General features: G+C 40.4%; 1 long non-coding RNA gene across 2 annotated transcripts in view; it reads left to right on the forward strand.

Annotated features, from left to right (window-relative positions):
- Positions 1 to 20,956, forward strand: part of LOC112655692 (uncharacterized) — a 57,012-nt gene that overhangs the window by 20,928 nt on the left and 15,128 nt on the right. For both annotated transcript variants that reach the window (XR_003133840.3, XR_003133834.3), the window contains one exon: positions 19,954 to 20,217. This is a non-coding gene — a long non-coding RNA (uncharacterized LOC112655692). The remainder of the gene's footprint in view (positions 1 to 19,953; positions 20,218 to 20,956) is intronic.

Raw genomic sequence — 20,956 nt, forward strand, 5'->3', positions numbered from 1 at the left:
GTAAGGAAAGCTGCAGCCCCTAGGAGGCCAAGGAAGCACACGTTGGAGACTTCAGCCAGAAGCACCAGAGCTCGAAAGCTTTTAGTAATTAGTGTGATCTTCAAAGTCTCTGAGAAGCTCCCACCTCCTGGCAAGAGCAATGAGGGAAGGCTTTTCCAGTGCAACAGGAGCCATGAGAACATAGTTTGGTCCTGCAGCAAAAAGCCAATGGGGCAGAAGTACCTTGGATTTTCTCTTTCCCCTACCCTTCAGTCTTGGGCCCGTACCTGCCATTGGCTGAACCAAGCCAGAAAAGCCAGTTAACTGCACACTGTTTTGGTCCATTTTGAGTTCCTTTATAAATTAGGAGAAAAGTGGGATAATTTGCAGAGATGAGGAACGATATTTAAGATCTAGAGATGAGGGTTAGTTCACTTTTCCTTTAGAAAATACCAAGGTTGGGATCCCTGGGTGGCGCAGCGGTTTGGCGCCTGCCTTTGGCCCAGGGCGTGATCCTGGAGACCCGGGATTGGATCCCACGTCGGGCTCCCGGTGCATGGAGCCTGCTTCTCCCTCTGCCTGTGTCTCTGCGCCTCTCTCTCTCTCTCTGTGACTATCATAAATAAATAAAAAAAAAATTTAAAAAATAAAAAATAAATAAATAAAAATAAAATACCAAGGTTGATGTAAAAGTTGTGGTGTTGGTTGGGGAACAGGTCCTTAGTTTAAGAGTTCTTTGATCCTCTGAAGAATTTATTATAAGCTTTAGAATACTGTCCTAAGTTTACTCAGGAATTTAGAGGCTAGAGTCCTGTATGTGCCTGGGGAAGTTGATATCTGTGACCATGCTAAGATAAGAGCTTCATACTGGTTTTCATCATTTATTTTAACATCTATAACTGGCAAGGTGATTTTATTGACTGTCTTCATGCTAGGTTATCTAAGGCAGCAATATCTGATTTTCCTGGTGAGCATTCTTAATGTTCAACTTGTCTTTGGGACATGTATGGAATGTGAAATTGGAATGCTGAGCCTTTTTGGGAAGTTAATTCATTTATAGCATGTTGCAAACTGCACACTCAAGTTCAGCTTTATTTTATTTTATTTTTAAAAGATTTTATTTATTTATTCATAGACACACACACACACACACACAGAGAGAGAGAGAGAGAGAGAGAGAGAGGCAGAGACACAGGCAGAGGGAGAAGCAGGCTCCATGCAGGGAGCCTGACATGGGACTCGATCCTGGGTCTCCAGGACCACACCCTGGGCTTCAGGTAGCACTAAACCGTTGCACCACCAGGGCTGCCCTCAAGTTCAGCTTTAAACATGGATCTGTACATTTGACAGACTCATAAAAATATCCTATAGTGCATTATGGTACATGAGATAAATCAGATGGAGAAAGACAAGTACTGTGTAATCTCACTCACATGTGGAACCTAAAAAAGCCGAACTCTGTGCTTGCTTCGGCAGCACATATACTAAAAAAAGCCAAACTCATAGAAACAGAGAGTAGAATGGTAGCTACCAGAGGCTTGGGGGCAGGGTCGGCCAGTTGGGGAGATGGTGCTTAAGCATACGAACTTGCAACCAGTAGATAAATAAGTCATGGAGAGCTAATGCACAGCATGGTGATTATAGACAATAATACTGTAATATAACTTTCAAAGTTGCCAAGAGGCTAGATCTTAATTGTTCCCACCACAAAAAAAAAAAAAAAAAGAGATGACAATTATGCGATGTGATAGAGGTGTTAGTTAACTCCACGGTGGTAATCATATTATAGTATCCAAATCTGTCAGATCAACATGTCACACACCTCAACTTACACAGTGTTATGTGTCAATTGTATCTCAGTTTCAAAAAATGGCCTATAGTGGACAATGTCAGTGCTGTATCCAGATCCAAAGAAGTTTTTTTAAACATTTGGCTTCCAACCGCCAGCACCTGTGGCTCACTCTCTGCAGCCTGCCCCCATTCTTGTCCCTCACATGTAAAGAGAGAACTGCCTAGGAATTTGTGTTCCCCTGGTGTGCCTCTCAGCTAATGAGGGCTACAGTGTGAATAGTCCAGCTCCCTTATCTCTCTGGTCAGGGTAACTCAGGAGGAACTTAAACCCCAGAGCCCCACCTTGGGACTCTGTCATGTCAAGCTGACATGACACTATGGAACTGGGCCGGCTGGAGACCACTTCCTTGTTTGGCCTTGGAATTCTGATTACTATATGATAGATTACTGCAAAACTTAGCAGCATAAAACAACAGTGGTGTCTTAATGCAGTTTCTGAGGATCAGGAATATGGGAGTGGTCAGCCTGATGGTTCTGGTTTAGGGCCTCTCATGGAGTTGTAGTTGAGCTGTCAGCTGGGAATGTCCTCATCTGAAGCTGGAGAATCTACTTCCAAGGTCATTGACATAGCTATTGGCTGGAGACCTCAAGTCCTTGCCATGTGTGTCTTTATGTGGGACTGCTTGAGTGCCTTTAAGACATGGCAGCTGGACCCTCTCAGAGCTAGTGAGAGAGAGCGAGCAAGCCAGTGAGCGTGAGCACGCCCAAGATAAAAGTGGCAGTCTTTTATAACCTAGTCTTAGAAATGATGTACCGTCACTGCTGTCGTGTTCTGTTGCACATAGAATCCAACCCTGGTACTCTACGGGAGAGGACCGCACAAGGGCATGCATAACAGGTGGTGGGAACCCCTGGGGACCATCTTGAGGGCTGACTGTCACACTTGCTCTTTCTTCCCTGTTTCTTGCTCCCTCCTCTCCCTGACTAGTTTCCTATGGCAGAACTTCCTTAAGCAATTACCTATAGACTAAATCTTGCCTTAGAATCTGTTTCTGAGGAGCCTGGCCTAAATTTATGCTAATTCTTTGTCTAAAACAGGTCAGCAAGCTACAGTCAGTTTATTGAATCCAGTGTGTGGCCTGTTCCTCTATAGCTTGCAAGCTAAGACTGGCTTTAATATTTTTAAATGAAATCAACAGAAGAATAATTTTTGAAATTCTGAAAAAAAATCAGAAGAAGAATAATTCTTCATAATGTAGGAAAATTTTTATAATACATGAAAAGTATATGAGATTCAAATTTTATCATCCATAAATAAAGTTTTATTGGAACATATTTCTTTATGTTTTGCCTATGGCTGCGCTCACACTTCAATAACAGAGTTAAATAGTTGAGCCAGTTGCCACATGGCCCACTGGGCCTTAAATATTTATTATCTGGCTATTTACAGACAAAGTTCGCTGAACCCTGGTGTGAACATCATTCTTCCCAGTGTCCTGATGCCACTCTTAATTTTTTGTACTGTCCTTTTTGTCACTCCAGGTAGAAATGAAAATGAATTATTTAGGATTTTCCAGCCCCACTCTTCTGTAAGGCAAGGGGGGGGCTATATCTTTCTGCCGTGGGAGTCTGGTAGACAAAACGAAGCTCTTGCTTGGTTCTGTGTGTGCGCGCCAGTTGTCAGAACCATAAATGACTGTGGCTTGATTCTGAGAGGAGGGAATTTTTAAAATTATATTAAATAGGAATTTCAAATGACTTGGAGAGCAGCCCTTCAAATAGCTTTGATGCTTTATTAACACCCTGCTGTTTCATGTCCTGAAGTTTATTTCCAGAAGCAGGTAGAATTTGATTTTTGTTGGATCTTGGGGGAATTTAGTGATAATAAGATGCCATTCTATAACAAAGTGTTTCTTTGCCTATCAGGACGATATAAAAGGGGTAAATTAGTCAACTGAAAAATGCTTTGTAATCTCAATAAAATGTTTCTGCGTGTTCATGCTCTCATTATCTTCACCCAGGCCTCTGAGGCAGACGAGGTAGATTCAATTCCTGGTTTACTGATGAGGGAATGGATAAAATGCTGGATTATAACTCAGCTAATCACGTGGTGGTGAAGCTAGAGCGAGGATCTAGGCCTCTTGATTTGTAATCCAGTGTTCTTTCTACTCAACCACTTGACTGTTAGCCATGTACTGAGTATTTTTTGAAGCACAGTGGGAACTTACAGTGAAATAGTACTTACATTTAAATGCCACTTTAAACTTTCCCCTCCCACAAACATTTATTTTCTCCACTGAAATTAGTATATATTAGATTACTCTTGTTCATGCTGTCTTGTTTAGTAGCTGTCAAGTGAATTTCTATACACTTGAATTTTACATTATAATCGATGTAACACAATTGGTATCTAGAGGGAAAAACCTTTTATCTATGAACTCCTCCTTTATTGGTTCCAGGTTCCCTATGAAATTGAGCTAAAGCAGGAAACCCATTGTAATTTTGGGCTTTGACTAATAACTCTATATGCAAAGGATATTTTAGACATTTTCAAAGTTAAACGGGGAAGCGTCTTCTTGGTTTGGCAGGTCATTTGGGTTTTAAAAGGATGAGAAGCAGCACTTTTAGTGACACTGGAAAAAGTGTTTCACGGAAGAGTCTCAGGGTAGAAGCTGGCCTCATTTACTAACCTGGAAAATAGGGAAAACAATTTAAAGAATTTATCTCTATAATTTGTCTTACCATTTTGAGGATGTGTGAAGTCTCTTTTTCTGATTATAAACTTAGTATGTGCTCATTATAAAAAATATGGAAACTGCAGAGAGTTAACCTACCCAAGGGCATTTACTATAAATTAATATTTTCATGTATTTCCTTCTAGGTAATTTTTCTTTTCAGACTATCTTGCACACACTCAGGTGAGTCGTTTCGGTTGTTTTTCCTAGATTTTAGCACAGAGTCAACCTGGATACCGGGCTATAATGCCTTTCTCTCTTCTACAAGAATTTCACTTCTTGTCTAACTGGAAGTGCTTTTTCCCCCGAAGACAGCTTCTCATCATGTGTCAATATTTTATGCTGACAAATCCTCATATTTCTTCTCATTAGGATTATGAGTTCTGTAAGATGACTTAGAGAGGTCATTCTTTTCCCAGGCCCACGGGAATAATTTTGACTGACAGCCCTAAAAAGAGAATAAAGCGGTTTTGAAATTTTTTTAAGTATTAATTTTAATTCTGGTGCAGTTAACATACAGTGTTATATTAGTGTCGGGTGTACAAAACACTGATTCAGTAATTCCATACATCACCTGGTGCTCATCACAAGTGCCCTCCTTCATCCCCATGACCTGTTTCACCCATCCCCCACCCACCTCCTCTCTGGTAATCAGCAGTTTGTTCCCTGGAGTTAAGAATCTGTTTCTTGGTTTGTCTCTCCCTCCTTTTTTTTTTTTTTTTTTTTTTAAGATTTGTTTACTTATTTGAGAGCATGAGAGAGAGTGCACATGCACGAGCAGGGGGAGGAGCAGAGGGAGAGGGAGAGTGGGAATCTCAAGCAGATTCCCTGCTGAACACGGAGCCTGACTTGGGGCTCCATCTCACGACCCTGAGATCATGACCTGAGCTCTGAGATCATGACCCCAGCCGAACTCAAGTATCAGATGCTCAACCGATGGAGCCACCCAGGCACCCCCCCTCTTATTTTTTCCCTTCGCTCATTTGTTTTGTTTCTTAAATTCCACATATGAGCAAAATCATATGGTATTTGTCTTTCTTTGACTGACTTATTTTGCCTAGCCTATTCTCTCTAGCTCCATCCATTGTTGTTGCAAGTGGCAACATTTCATTCTTTTTATTAAAGCTGTTTTTTAAAATTTGCCTTTAATCCTGTGCACATATTCTGTTGATGCATTTTGAACATCTTTTATTTTCATAATGAATCATTTAAAGGAGAGATCATCATGGACTTTTCCAGAGTGAATGACAAATTCTTTCCTTTGTAGTGGCTTCTTTTTTTAACTACTAATTTTCTTCTATAGTCTCATAAATATTCAATGTGTTGAAATTTTTAGTTTTTGACTAAAAAATCTAAGTCAATCTTGTGGGACGCATACATACACTCACATGCAGGCACACGCATCTTCAGTATAGTCTTTGCATGGTTTGGTGACCATGATTTGATATTCGTAAGTGTAAAACTCTTTAAGCCTTGTGTTTTTTAATAAGACCATGTCCCTCATTTTATGTATGAAGTTAGCAAGAGATTTTCTCCCCTCAACCCCCACCCCTCTATAAACTTACACAGAGGGTAAGATTCTATCTTTCCTGTTTGTGAGTATGTATATCATTGAAGATCAATTCACCAGTAGCATGGCAAGGATTCTACTGCAATGCACAAAGAATGTGGTGGCAAAGTTTGAAAAACTTGGGGCAATAATTATGGATAATTACACATGAGGGAAGAACTCAAATGTGTCCTTAGGCCTTTGAGGTATAGATGGAGGGTCTCCAATAGTTTCTATTATACCCCCGTAAGGCTTAGTGTCAGCATGACTTACAAGTGCCATTTTCTTTGGCTAGCATTTCCTCCTCCTCTTGCTAGTGGTCTTTACTCACATAGTTCCCATCATTGGGAAAGAAATATCGAAAGACAAATGTTTGAATTCACATACTAATTTAGTGAAGCTAGATGAAGACTCAAATGAATGTTTGTTTGATGTTAGTCTTTTAGGGTTGCCAAGCCATCTGCCTCATTCAGCAATGGTCTCATTATTTTTCCAGCTTATTCTGCATTTTGTTGATAGATTTATTTAATGGATTTTTCAGTTGCTGTTTGCCAATCTTGCTCCCTCTTTCAAAAAGCACCCAACACAACAAGAAATTATCTGTGATGGTCTTCCTGCATTCTGATACTGTTAGTAGGAGCCAGGTGGAGTCAGTTAGGAAGTTGAGATACCACTTTAGATGGAGACATCTTGCAACCAAGAGAGTTGACAGTTTAGTCTGGGAAAAAGCTTTCCAGAGGTCATTCTGCTTCACATATGTGAGATGTTTTACTAGCTGGTGAGTCTAATTCTATGGAGTAAGTTGCTAACATCTTACTAGCTTTTTTAGCCCTGGGTCCTTTTAAAATTTTGTTATGGGGCAGAGGGAGAGGAAGAGCTGAAATCAAGAGTCAGTCGCTTAACTGACTGAGCTCCAACCTCTCCCCTTCCCCCCCCCCCCCCCGGGTGCCCCTAGCCCTGGGTCCTCTTACAGTTCGGGAGTTAATATCTTACCCCCACATGAGCATGTGCTGGTTGCTAGAATCAGGATAATTATATTTGTCATCTACAGAGGTTTTAAAAATACATCTGTATTGATATATACTTATAGCCCATTTACTTCCAAAAAGTATTAAGATAGGTCACATGGAATAAAACTGAAAGTAGGATAATTATAAGGAAAAGATAAAATTCCCCAAGTTAGAGAGGTTAATTAAAAGAACAGTAATTTAAAGTTGTTATTAGTGGCATAAATTTGGAAGTTAGGGATCTGTGATGAACATTGGATAAGCTTCTTTTCAAAAAGGATATTTTACTATCAATTGTTAAAATAGATTTAATGACCTCATTAAAATATTATTTATAGGGTAGAAATGGGGTATCATAAAGTGGGTGATGGAGGGAGAGGTGTTCCTTTCTACTTCCCTCCTGGAAGAGGCCAGACCGGAAGTTATTTCTCCTTTTGGGGAAGGAGGGCTGAAATGGTGGGTTCCCCACCCTCTCCACTGTCTTCCCTTTGGACAGCCGAGGGAGGCAAAGCTAAGTGAAAATGGAGAAGCCCATTTGCTAGTTCTTTTATTTGAGAGTGATATTGTTTCGGTTTAACAATTCTACCTCAGAACTCACATATGTCTAGAGATTGTTCAGTTCTCTGTCACGTAGGTCCTATGGGGCACTAGTGAAGGAGAAGTGATTTTGAGTGGAGGGACTTCTGGGGGCAAGGATAACCACTGTTGGGTGTCCTGGAGATTGGGGCTTTGGAGAGTCACAGATCATTATGACAGGAAATGGGGGAAAAGGGTTGGCTTTCTATAAGGGCAGAGTGCGGAACAGAGGAAAGGAAAGGTGATCAGAAAGAAGGAAAGGCTTCCTGAAGAGTCCACTTTGCGCTTTTGCCTCAGGCCTTGGAGGGAGATAGGTCTGAGCTGCAGTTACCCTTGTGTGATACCGAGAATGTGCTCAGTGAGGCCCTTTGAATACTGCCAGGGGGCCTCCACCTTTACAGCAGGAGGCCAATTAGCCAGGTGGTTGGTCACTCTACCCAGAACTACTCAGAAAATGAGGTGGCTCAGACCCAGCCACGGGTTGTCTGACTGGATTTCCTGGGCCTAGATTCTGGCAGGCTTTAAATTGGACCAAGCCCCTTAATTGGAGAGACGTCAGCAATTGCATGCATGCTGCTTAGCCCTTTCCCTTCAATTTGGGAGTCCCAGATGACCTGCCCAATATATTATTACCCTGGGGCATCAGTCCAACAATGCAACACCCAATGGATGAAGAGCCTTAGGGTTTGGGCAGAGTAGAAGCAGCCCCAGTAGCACTTACATCCTTTGGAGAAGTGGCCTGGACTCAACCAGCCCCGATTGCTCAGTGGGGCAGCCGAAGGCTTAGGATTTGTTGCCTGGCGGCACCAGTGCCTTACTGCATGCTGTCTGTGGACTTCCCAGCACCACGGAGGTGGTACTGCTTAAGGCTATTCTTGGCTCACCTCCCTGTGTAGCTCTCTTTCTCATGTTGCAGAGTTGTTTTTATTCCCACTACAGCCAGAAACACAGAGATTTAAATTTTTTTTTCCCTTGAGTTTAAAGGAAGAATGAAGAGTGTCATTTGGGGGCAATTGTGAAAAAAATACCAAAGTAAAGCAGGTCTCATAACTTGTAAGTCCTAAGCAGTGCTTTAAGGACTGAAAGCAGACCATGTTTATCTTCAAGTGACCCAATTTTCCATGTAGTTTGTGTTTTAGTTCTGGTCCTTAATATACATTTAAGAAGAACAAGAGAAAGAATGAATGAACAAATGAAAGGAAGAAGGAAGGAAAGAAAGTGGTATATATCTATATATCTATATCTGTGTATATATAGACTCCTATGCCTAATAGAGTTATGGAATCAGGATCAATATACATTACACATAGAATAAAAACTAAATATAAAATCAGAGGATTTCAGACTATTTCTACTTCATGTCTATATTATATTCATATGAGTTGGTAGAGTGAGGTATGTAATGTCTGGGATGATAGAGTGAGGAAGGAAGCCCTACCAGAGGCTGCACCCTCATCTAGAACAAATCTCTAGGATCCTTAAGTCTCTAATGGGAAAATGTCAGAATTTAGTCATATACTTATTCCTTATTCCTTTAAGCTAAGTTTTGATAGGCAACTAAGAATTTTTGATAGCCAACTAAGAATTTTTCTAAAGAGGTTCTGTGTAACTAAGGATATTGACACCATTGGGCAAAGTTTAACTTGGTTGGATGAAAAACAGGTTTAGCCCAATGGCTGAAGGTAATTGCATTCTTCAGGAAATATGAATTATTCTATGTGAAAATGTAGTTCCTAGGGAATGGAGAGAGAGGCTTCCAAAGTTGACTGTTAAATAGATTCATAGACTGTTTACTCATCCAGGATTTTATAAGTGGTCAAACTACATAACTTTACTAAATAATGTGGTCCTCGTTGTTCTTAGTTTGTTTTCTCCATTCTACTTGCTCTGGGATCTATTTTCTGCCCCTCTCTGCCCTGACCTGAGTCCTGAAAGCTGACCACTAAGGCTTATATCACTTAAGCTCCCTTTCTAGCTGGCCTCTTGGGTTTAGCCAATGGGAGACACCAGTAGGAAAATAGAGAGGGGAGGAGAGAAATGATGTTTCCATGTTTTGAGCTGTGACACTGGCTTTGGGTCATTCTTTCATGACCACAGTTCCTCAGGTAAAGTCCATCCTTCACAGCTTCGTATCTCACTAGGTCCCTCTGACACCATCACTTCTTCTTCCAGCACCTTTGGGATAAGGGTAGAAACAGCTTCACATTATTGTTAAAGTCTGGGTGTTCAAATACTCTTAGTGATTCCCTTCACCATTTAATGCTTTTTGAAGTCTCTTGAGCTACGTGACTTAACTTTTTTCCTGTTGGGACCTTGACAGATATAAATGTGAAGTAACTTGTTGAAGACCACAATGCAAATTAATGGCAGGTTTGGTAAAACTCCTCCCAAGGACTCCAGATTTTTTTGGTCAGATGTTCTATGTATTTGACATCTTTGCCTGTTTGTTTCCTTTTAGGAAGCTTTTGAAGGAAAGGCTCTGAGATTGAGCAGCCATAAGTGCATTTTTTAAAAAATCGGGGCTGGCCTTGGGGAGGACTTCTGTCCAAGTACTAGAGCCTATGCAAGAAGGATTATGTTCTGCTGAGTCCTGTTTGCTCTATCTCCAAGCTGCATCGCAGATCTAGCCCGGATGTAAAAGAAGACAGTACGGCACAAGCAAGGATGGTGAAACCGAAGGCAAATGTTTTGAAATGAGAGACAAAGTGGTTTACCATTGTAGAGGAATTCCTTGAGTTCTTTGTCCTACTGAAATTTTTCAAGTTTAAGGCACGATTTACATCTGGTAAACTTCACTGCTGTGGTTCGAGTTGTGACTCTAGTCTGTGAGTTTGGACAAACGCAGGCAGCCGTGTAACCTCCTACACAACCGAGACACAAACAGTTCTGTCACTCCGAATATTTCTGTCCAGCTGTCCATTTGTCACTAGTCCCTCCCTGCCCCTCGGCCCCTGTCAGCCCCTCATCGTTTTAACATCCTTATAGTTTTGCCTTATCCAGGATGTAATTATAAATGAAGTCATACAGTATGTGGTCTTTGAGTCAGGCTTTTTTCACTTAGAATAAAACTGACTGACGAGGGTCATGTTTGGTTTTGCAAATCTCAGTAGTTTGTTTCATCACCTTCCTGACCGGTATTCCTCTCCGTTTAGGTGCCCCCGTATGTTTACTAGCCATTCCCCATCTCTCAGGGAGGGAAATTTTAGTTGTTTCCAGTTTGGGGATATTATGAATAAAGCTGCGGTCAAGTAGTCACACACAGGATTTTGTGTGAACATGGATTTCCATTTCAGCCAAGAGTGGGATTGCTGGGTCTTATGCTAAGTCCATACCTAACTTTATCCGAAACCTCCAGACTATTGCCCACAGTGTCTACCATTTTGCACCTCCGCCCTCAGTCCTGTTAACTTTTATTTTTAAAGAGTGGCGGACATCAGAACCATATGGATTGATATTTTCTTAAAATCTATTTTAAACAGAAATGATTTGATGGAACAAGTTTTCTTTTTTTTTTTCTTTTTTTTTTGGAACAAGTTTTATATTTTATTTCACAGTGCTTGGCAAATACCAAAATGTGTTTTCCAAGCTTAATCTGCCTAGGCTCTGCTCTTTCAAAAGGCGAGCCCATGTACGTAAAGAGAACTTTTTGGGCCATCCGGACATAAGGCGAGTGATGAGGATGACAAACAGCTGAGGAGCCTTTGAAAGCGAATCCCAGCTTCCCGCTTTGGTGAAGGTGTCCTAATCGTTAGGGATACATAGAACTTCGGGGCTCTCCTTCTTCCTGTGGAAATAGGATGGCCACAGAATATGGAGAACAATGATGCCGGGACGAGGACTCTTCCCTTGTCATTCGTCCGTGGCAGAGCTGTTAGGAGATTTCCAGGTGCTTGGAATGCAGTTGGTGCCCAGCTAGTCTGTTTCTTAGTTTGAAGCAGCCTATTGATTTTGCTATTGTTGAGCTCCACGGCCAGAGAGATGGATGGTGCATGTTAACAACAAAGCACAACAGCCTCCCCTTCCTGCGACCTGCCGCTGCTGGCTGCGTAGGGGGTAGCTGCCTAGTAGATGTGAATAATTGATTTTTCAGCTGGCACCCCAGCGCCAGCCATTTTCATCAGTCAGCAGGTGAGGACACTCTGCAGCTTCTGACCGTCCCTGGCTCTGAGCATGTGACAGCTTTGCTTAAGAAGGCCTGCGATGCCGTGACTGTTAATTGCTTGCACTTACGAAGTGAGTTTTCCTGGGCTCTCATCCTCTCTCCTCAAACCCATTTGAAAGTATGTATTATTGGGCTGCCTTTTTCCCCCTTGAATTGGATTGGCTGATGAGCTCTGGGGAGCAGTGATTTGTCATCTCTGTCATTATTTTCAGCTCTCAGACGATGGGGATTAGGCAGCCAACCAGGCTGGGGATATGGTGTTGGAGGCCATGAAGCGCTGACCACTGGGTCATTCCGAGTATCAAATAGCCCTTACTGTGTAACAGTAAATGTTCTCCTTGTGTTTCTGGCAAAATCAATCACATAGGTGTTCACTGAGATGAGGAACAGAAGAGTCTTCTTGCTTGTAGTTTTTTTTTTTTTTTAAAGGGAATCATTTTAGGGCTTGGAAAGAGTTTAGTGCTCTAAACTTCTAGAAGTAAGGGGATTGGCTTTTTTTTTCTCTAATTATAGAAGTAATGCGTTAAGAGTTCTACAAAAGCTAAAGTAGGGGCACCCGGGTGGCTCAGTGGTTGAATGTCTGCCTTCGGCTCAGGTCCTGATCCCAGGGTCCTGGGATCAAGTTCTGCATCAGGCTCCCCACAGGAAGTCTGCTTCTCCCTCTGCCTATGTCTCTGCCTCTCTCTCTGTGTCTCTCATGAATAAATAAATAAAATCTTTAAAAAAAAGAAAGTTAAAGTATAACATTATAATGATTTAAAAAATCCTCCATGACTCTATGTATACACAGATTTAAAAAACAGGATTATTATCTTTAAACAGTTTTGGAAACTTACTGTTTTTCTTAACAGTATTTCATAACCTTCTTTTTATGTCAGATAATGGAAATATACATCATTACTTTTAAAAACAAAATAATATTCCTTATATTGAGGAATCATAGCATATTTACTCAATCTTCCATTTTCCCCATATTTTAATAAATATTATAAACAATGCAATAATAATTTTCTTTAACCTGCATTTTCATGTGCTTGTCTGATTATATCTTCGGGAAAGTGACTAGAAGTAAAATTGCTGGATCAAACTCTATGCATATTTGAGTGGTTGAATGGTATATCTATATCAAAATGGTCCTCCAGGAATATTTTATCACTTCATCTTCTTACCAGCAAGGAGATAATATCTATGGGTATTATCATTCTTTTCATCTTTGCTAAACTGGCCAGGAGACAAATGATATCTCATTAGAGTTCTTATGATTCATAGTGAAGATGAACACTTTTCATATTTTATAGGCCATTTACATTTCCCTTTTGTGAACTGTTGGTTCATAGCCCTTGTCCATAGCAAATGGTATATTTTTCTGCTTCTTTTTTATTTGCAAGAGTTTTTAACATACCAATGATATTAAGCCTTTGTCACATTTATTTTGCGTATGTCTTCCAGGTTTTTTTTTTTTTTTTTTTTTTTTTGTCTTCCAGGTTTTCTATAGAGCTTAGTAATTTAGAATTTAGACCCCAGAACCATTACTGTTGTGGATTCAAATACAGGCTATGGTACTTACCACTCTACCTTGGTATCTTATACAACCATTCTGTGCCTTAGTTTGCTCACCCTCAAGTAGGGAAAATAATGGTATCTATTTCATAGCGCTATTAAGATCAAATGAGTTAAAATCTGCAAAGTGCTTAAAATGGTATACTTGGTGCTTAATAAGCACTGTCCATACTTTTTATTACTTTTTAATGTGATGTATTTCTTTGTTATACAAGTCTCTTAAATTTGTATATATTCAAAGTGATCAGTCTTTCCATCTATGATTTCTGCCTGTGGATCATGCTTAAAAAGATCTTCACCTGGGGATCCCTGGGTGGTTCAGCGGTTGGCCCCTGCCTTTGGCCTAGGGTGTAATCCTAGAGTCCTGTGATCGAGTCCCGTGTTGGGCTCCTTGCGTGGAGCCTGCTTTTCCCTTTGCCTGTGTCTCTGCTTCTCTCTCTCTCTCTCTCTCTCTCTGTGTCTCATGAATAAATAAATAAAATCTTTTTTTAAAAAAAGATCCTCACCTAAATATCATTAAAAAAGAAAAACTTCACCTGTATTTCCTATTCGTACACCTTTTAACATTCAAATCTTAAATCCATTTGACCGAAAAAAACTCTAGCCCTTCCTTTTGTGGCCTTGTGTATTGGCAAAGCTGAATTTATAATCATCTTGGATATGACTTATGGTGATAGCTGTTCAGTATAATTCCTAATGCAGCATTTCGTTCAGGGAGATTATTAATGTATTTGACAATCACAGTAAGGCAAGTACCACAGTGTCTCTCCATGGAAAAATTTGAGTTTGGTGCAGTTGAAAGATTGAGGTGTGCAATTCTAGAGAATTTCATTTCAGCAGTGTCATTTTTCATTAGGTTTAAATGATACAGAAGTAGATATTTGATCTGAGTGTAGGATGAAAAGTATGGCCACAGGGCTTTGCACTTTAACCTATTACAGAGTGGAATCTATTGTCCCACCCCTTGAGTCTGAGTTGGCCATGGCCCAGAGCCTTTCTTTGTCTTCTTGAGTACTGCCGTGGGATCACCATTCCATGAAGAAGTCTTGGATGAAGGACGACATGGAGAGAGAGGCCCAGCTATGGTATCAGTCCCATCTGAGCACAACTCATCTGCTAGCCAAACACGGTTGCACAACAGAGTCCAGGAGAGATACCAGAAGCACTACCTAGTCAAGCTGCAGAATTGTGAAACATAACTCATTGTTGTTTTAAGCCTCTGAGGTTATGAGGTAGTTGGTTTCTGTTAATACATTGAATGTGTGATTCTAGAAGTTTTCAATTTCAGCTGTGCATGTTTGTCTCAGTTCAGACTGCTATAACAGGAACACCATAGCCTGGGTGGCTTAAACAGAAAACATTTATTTCTCATAGTTCTGGAGGCTGGGAAGTCTAAGATCAAGGCAGTGGCAGATTCAGTGGTTTGGTAAGAACCTGCTTCCAGATTCATAGATGGTCAGATTTACACCATGTCCTCATGTGGTAGAAGAGATGAGGGAATTCTCTGGGGTCTCTATAAGCGCAGTAGTCACCTCTGGAACTTCCCAAAGGCCTGCCTCCTACTGTTATCACACTGGGATTAAGTTTCAACTCAATTCAACTTCAGTTTTGAGGAGACACAAACATTGAATCCATAGCAAAATTTTCATCAAGAGTTTATGGCAGACAAACTGGAAAGAGCCAAGATGTCCATCGACAGATGAATAGATGAAGAAGATGTGGTATATACATACACTGGAGCGTTACTCAGCTATCAGAAAGGATGAATACTTACCATTTATAGCAACGTGGAATTGGAGGGTATTGTGCTGAGTGAAATAAGTCAATCAGAGAAAGATAATTATCATGTGGTTTCATTCATGTGGAATATAAGAAACAGTGCAGAGGATCATAGGGGGAGAGAGGAAAACTGGGAAGAAATTAGGGAGATAAACCATGAGAGTCTCTTAACTATAGGAAACAAACTGAGGGTCACTGGAGGGGAGTCAGGTGGGGGGATGGGGTAACTGGGTGATGGGCATTAAGGAGGGCACGTGATGTGATGAGCACTGGGTGTTCTATGCAACTGATGAATTATTGAACTCTACATCTGAAACTAATGATATGTTGGCTAATTGAATTTAAAAAAAGTTTGTGACAGAAGAGAAATCTAAGGCTTTAACAAAATTCTCATCTCTAATTGCCAGTCAAAATCTATCTTAAAATTGTCTAGCCTCAATTGTGGGGGGCTGTATTTTGGAGGAAGAGTACAAGGGTGCTATTAGAACCAAGCCAATGCTTATGGAGAGCTCCTTGGACTAGCTGTGACCTTCTTACATCCATAAGTTGCTTGTTGTGATTTCTTTTTTTTAAGGTTTTATTTATTTATTCATAGACAGAGAGAGAGAGAGAGAGAGAGAGAGAGAGATAGGCAGAGACACAGGGAGAGGGAGAAGCAGGCTCCATGCAGGGAGCCTGACATGGGACTCCATCCTGGGTCTCCGGATCACGCCCTGGACTGAAGGTGGCGCTAAACCACTGAGCCACCCAGGCTGCCCACTTGTGATTCCTTACGTTGGGCTCTTACCAAGTGTCAGGTAGTGTTCTGATTCAAAATTCCTAAACCTGTTGTCTCTTGAGGTTCTGAAATTGCCCAATGATTTGAAGTTTGAATCAAGAAACCTTTCCAATGCAGTGCAGCATTTTTTGGAGTTGGCATCAGTTGTGTAAAGCATGGGTAAACCAGTTTACCTTTCTGAGTCTCAGTGTTCATAACTGTAAAGCAAAGTGCATGAATCTCATGAACCATAAATTCCTTTCCAAATCAAAACATCTATGATTCTCCTACCCATTACATTTCTCCTGAGAATTTTACAAGAGTGAAAAATATCATATAGTGCTACTTGAACCTCGTAACTTTAAAAATGCCTTATTCATTACAGCTTTTATATATTGCTTTCAATTTTTAATTTCTGGCTTTAGTCATTTTTTCCCCTCTGCTTTAGGCCAAATGCAACTCAAATTATGATATGTATTCAGTGATAAATTCCTCATTTTTATCAATAGAATCTGTACAACAGATCCTTTACTCTTTATAAAATGATTTAGTTAGAGGACAGCCTGTATTTAAGGGAATATATAACAATCAACCACCAAACTTGTGGCTCTAAACAAATGGGATCATTTCTCATGATGCTGTGGATCATCTGGCAGGCCCTTCTAGTCTGGGTCATTATGGCCGGGGCTGCATGGTTTAGTGTGACCTCATTCTCCTGTCTGGTGATTGGCTTGATGTCATTTAGGGTAACAGGGTTAACTTGGGTACATGTCATCATCCAGCAGACTAGCCTGACTTTGTTTTACAGGTGGTGTTTTCAGGATTCCCAAGCAGCAAGTTTCAGTGCACAAGTACTTTTCAAGTCTTAGCTTCCATCACATTTACCTGTGACTTATTGACCAAAGCAGATCATCACATGGCCAGGCTCAGATTTCAAGGGGTGGAGGAATAGATGCCATCTCTTGTTGGAGAGAACGGCACAGCCCTGTTGCAAAAAGGTATAGATGCAGAAATGGAAAGAATTTGTGGCCATTTTTGCAACCTGCCACAGTATCTGAGATTATATACTCAGTTCTTGGCCATTGCTGTATCATCTCTCACTGAGCAGTAAATATATCTTAATTTCCTGAACAGAATTCCCTTGGAAAAGCCATTTCATTCCCTTTTATAAGATTGATAATAACCTGTATTTTACTTCAAACATATTATAAGCTAATTTTAGAAAATTTACAAAATGAGGACAAGCATGAAGAAGAGAGTAAAAATAATGTCTAATTCTACCACTCAGAGATAACTATTGTTATTCTTGTAAGGATCTAATGTTAGAAAGATTAAGAAATATGCTATTAATATATATCTTAGTATTGTGGTTATATAAAGTGATACATATATGTAATAAAAAGTGCTCATAAACTCTATAGGTCCATTATTTGAAAATACTTTGGCCATTTCCCCCTAGAACTTGGCTATAGTGAGTCTTATATTAGTTAGGGTATAGGGTAAATAAGAAGATCTCAAAAATACTGTGGGTTAAATAAGACATATAAGATAGATGGGTAAGATGCTTACTTCTAGGTAGATGGGTAGTTTAGGTTGGGTAGATATTTCTGTTCTACCCGGTCATTCAGTGATCCAGGCTAGTGCATCAACTTTGTCATCTTCATTATGTGGCTTCTAGATCTTAGTCCAGGGTAGCAGCTATAGTTGTGGCTGTTTCTCAGATAGCAAGAAGGGAGAAAGAAGTTCCTGGAAACATCTTCATCTCTGAGATGCTCTGAAAATTGCACATGACTTTCTCTCACACCCATCCCACCAGCCTAAACTTAGACAGCTATACCTAACTGAAAGGGTGGTGGTGTACCAGAAAAGACTTGGGGGAATTTATTACCAATAGAAAGAAAGAGAAAATGAGGGACATTTAGCAATTTCTGTTATGCTAACCCAACTGTACATACCTAGACTACACTCCCTCCTTCAGCATGAAGCCCTAACGTGGTGGGTATCTTTTGCCCTGTGTCCATTTCTCTCTGTTGGGGTAATAGCATGTCAATTTTCCTTTGGAAAACTCTCAGACCATGAACTTCAGGTTGGGCCAATATGCCCCTTCTCGCTATACTTCCCCTCACTGCATGGATGGGTATATGAGCTTGTATTGATCAGTGGAATTCAAACCTGGGTGTTGTTTTAGGACATAGTGAGAAGGCGAAGCTCTTTTGTTTTGTTTTCTACTGGGACAATTGAGTCATTGGGATGAAAGACAGGAAAGGACTAACTGAGAGAAATAGAGCTACACAATCGAGAGATAGAGGGAAATGGTATTTGGAAGACATCATTTGAGTCCCTGGTTCAAACCATTCCTGAAGCTAGAATCTCCTTGGACTTTTATTTATTTAAAGACTTATTTATTTGAGAGAGGGGGGGGGCGAACAAGGGGGAGGGACAGAGGGAGAAGCAGACTCCCCGCTGAGCAGAGAGCCATATGTGGGACTCGATCTCAGGACCCTGGGATCATGACTTGAGCTGAAGACTCATGACTGAGCCACCCAGGTATCCCTCCCTGGACTTCTAATTGCATAATTCAAAAATCCTATTTATTTTTGTTATCTTGTGTTAGATTTCTGTCAATCACAACTGAAAGAATTTCAATTAATCCACCACCATAATCCTTACTAAACTTTATTTCCTTTAGGTCTCATTGCTTTTCCATCTGAAATTGCTTGAATTCAAATTCTGTCATCTAAGGTCAAGACTGTTCCCCAACATGGTCTCACTGCCAAATTTATTTCTGAGTCTTTTCCTATCTTCGTGTTTTTGATGGAATGATATTACAGGTTCTGGTATTGGGCCTTAGAGCCCTGAATGGTTACTGAATTTCTCTCCTCCTCTCAATTCTTCTGTTTCTCTTTACCTTTTGTTTGCTTAAAACACAAATATAGAAAGGAGGATCAGACCTGGGGAGGGCAGAGGGGAAGTCATGGTGGCAGAGGAGAAATTATTTTGAGCCATTAACTTACCTTTGTTCCAACATTTCAATTGCAGTGATTGGATGGTGGAATTGGTCCAAAGAGTCACTGCAAATTGAAAATTGTCAGTAAAAGTGATGTTGCCAGTATTGTGAGTGGCATTGAACAGGATGTTTAAAGGGAGGCCAGTGGCATCCAGCAGAGACCAAGCCATTTGAGTATCATTAAATTCATTATATGGCTTTTTGTGTTGCTTTCACTAGTATTTCATCTGTTAACAGTTTGGGGGTTAAGGCCAGACGTTTCCCTATGCCTATTTCTTTTTGTAATGTACTTACTACCAGTACCATGGCATACAGACATGCTGTTGATGCACTACTGAAATGTTAGAACAGATTGCTGCAATATCTGCTGTGCCTTCCATTGTGGTAACTGATTTTGAGGCTCTAATGTAAGATTATTTATGGAAATATAGAATATTATACCTAATTAAGGGAATCCCAGATTAAGTTTCTTCTTCCTAAAGTTTATGGAACTTAATCTCTGGTAAATGCTCACACAAAATGAATATTCCTTGGGATGGGAAGTCCAGTTAGATGCATGGTATTGATTCCAGTCTTCTGATAGGAAATCTCATAAATGAATAAAAAATTATTATTTCCTAAAAATGGAGGGCATGGTGGTGAAGCTCACAGTTCATAAAATCACTCTATTCGTGTTAGGTATGACACATCTGTTGTGAACGGTGTCCATTTCTGGCCGCATGACCTACTATCGGCTGCCTCCAACAATACCCTCGAGTAGGATGGTGAAAAGGGCAGGGAGAAGGAGTGGCATAGGTAGTGAACATTTTCCTTTAGACAGGCTAGCACCCTTGGACTCTGTTATTTGACGTGCACCAGTAGAGCTCCTTATGGCAATATTTTGAATAGACTTGAAACTTCATCTTTATGAATCATTTTGGCCAGAGTGGGTGAATTTCAGCACTATATGACCATATTATAGTCTTATTTTTAAAAGACGCTTCTCCTCATCCCCACAGCAGATCTTTTAGCTGACTTTTTGTTATTTTCCCTTGTTATTGTGTCTCGGCAGGAACCATATTGGAGAAAATCAGCAGATCAAGAGAATGCTGCCGGTGTGCCGGAGCTTTTGTTTGTGCCGGTGTGCCAGCATTTCATTCACCCCCACCAGTGCTCATTATATGGAGCCATTTCCGCAGCATGGTATCCCACAATACCGAGGAAAAGTTGAGTCCACTATTACTTGAATGAAACTGACAATAAAAGAACCCATTCTTCGTAGAGAGAAAATTTGTTCATGCTCGAACTGAAGGAAATCACCACAAATAGGCCATCTGTATGTATGTGTATATATATATTTTATTGTTGTTAAACCCAAGTAGACCAATTCATTGGACTATAATATGCGCTCAATCTTTGATTATTTTTTTCTGCATTTCTCTTGATTATTTTCTGTGGATTTCCTTTTGATATATTTTTATTGCTGTGAGATTTTTTTTAGAATTAAAAGATCTCATTAGCATTCTCCAAGCCCTTAAATGTACACGAGCATCCCATTTTCTTTTTTTTTTTAAGATTTTATTTATTTATTCATGAGAGACACGGAGAGGGGCAAAGACACAGGCAGAGGGAGAAGCAGGCTCCCTGTGGGGAGCCCGATGCGACTCTATCCCTGGATCACGCCCTGAGCTGAAGGCAGATGCTCAACTGCTGAGCCACCCAGGCATCCCTAGCATCCCTAGCATCCTGTTTTCATTTCATTTGCACGAAGTATTATTCCTTGTGGCCCTAAAGAAATACAATAGGATGAAGATGAATAATGTGATCGCAAAAACGACTTTCTCCTCTCATTTAGAGACAATAGTCTTTTCTTAAAATGCCTTTTTTTTTAAAAAATGAGTTTTTATAGGTCAACCCACAGATAGCTGTTTTCTTGTTTCCACTCAGCCAACGAGCATCACAGCAGGCAGGAAATCTTTTTGAGTTATCCAATCAGAACCTTTAAATTTTGATAAAATTATAACTCTTTAAAGGAGAGACTGATGTGGTTTCAATCTACTTGTGGTTGAGTGTGA

The sequence above is a fragment of the Canis lupus genome, chromosome X (assembly GCF_003254725.2).
Source record: "Canis lupus dingo isolate Sandy chromosome X, ASM325472v2, whole genome shotgun sequence".
NCBI classification, from domain to species: domain Eukaryota; kingdom Metazoa; phylum Chordata; class Mammalia; order Carnivora; family Canidae; genus Canis; species Canis lupus.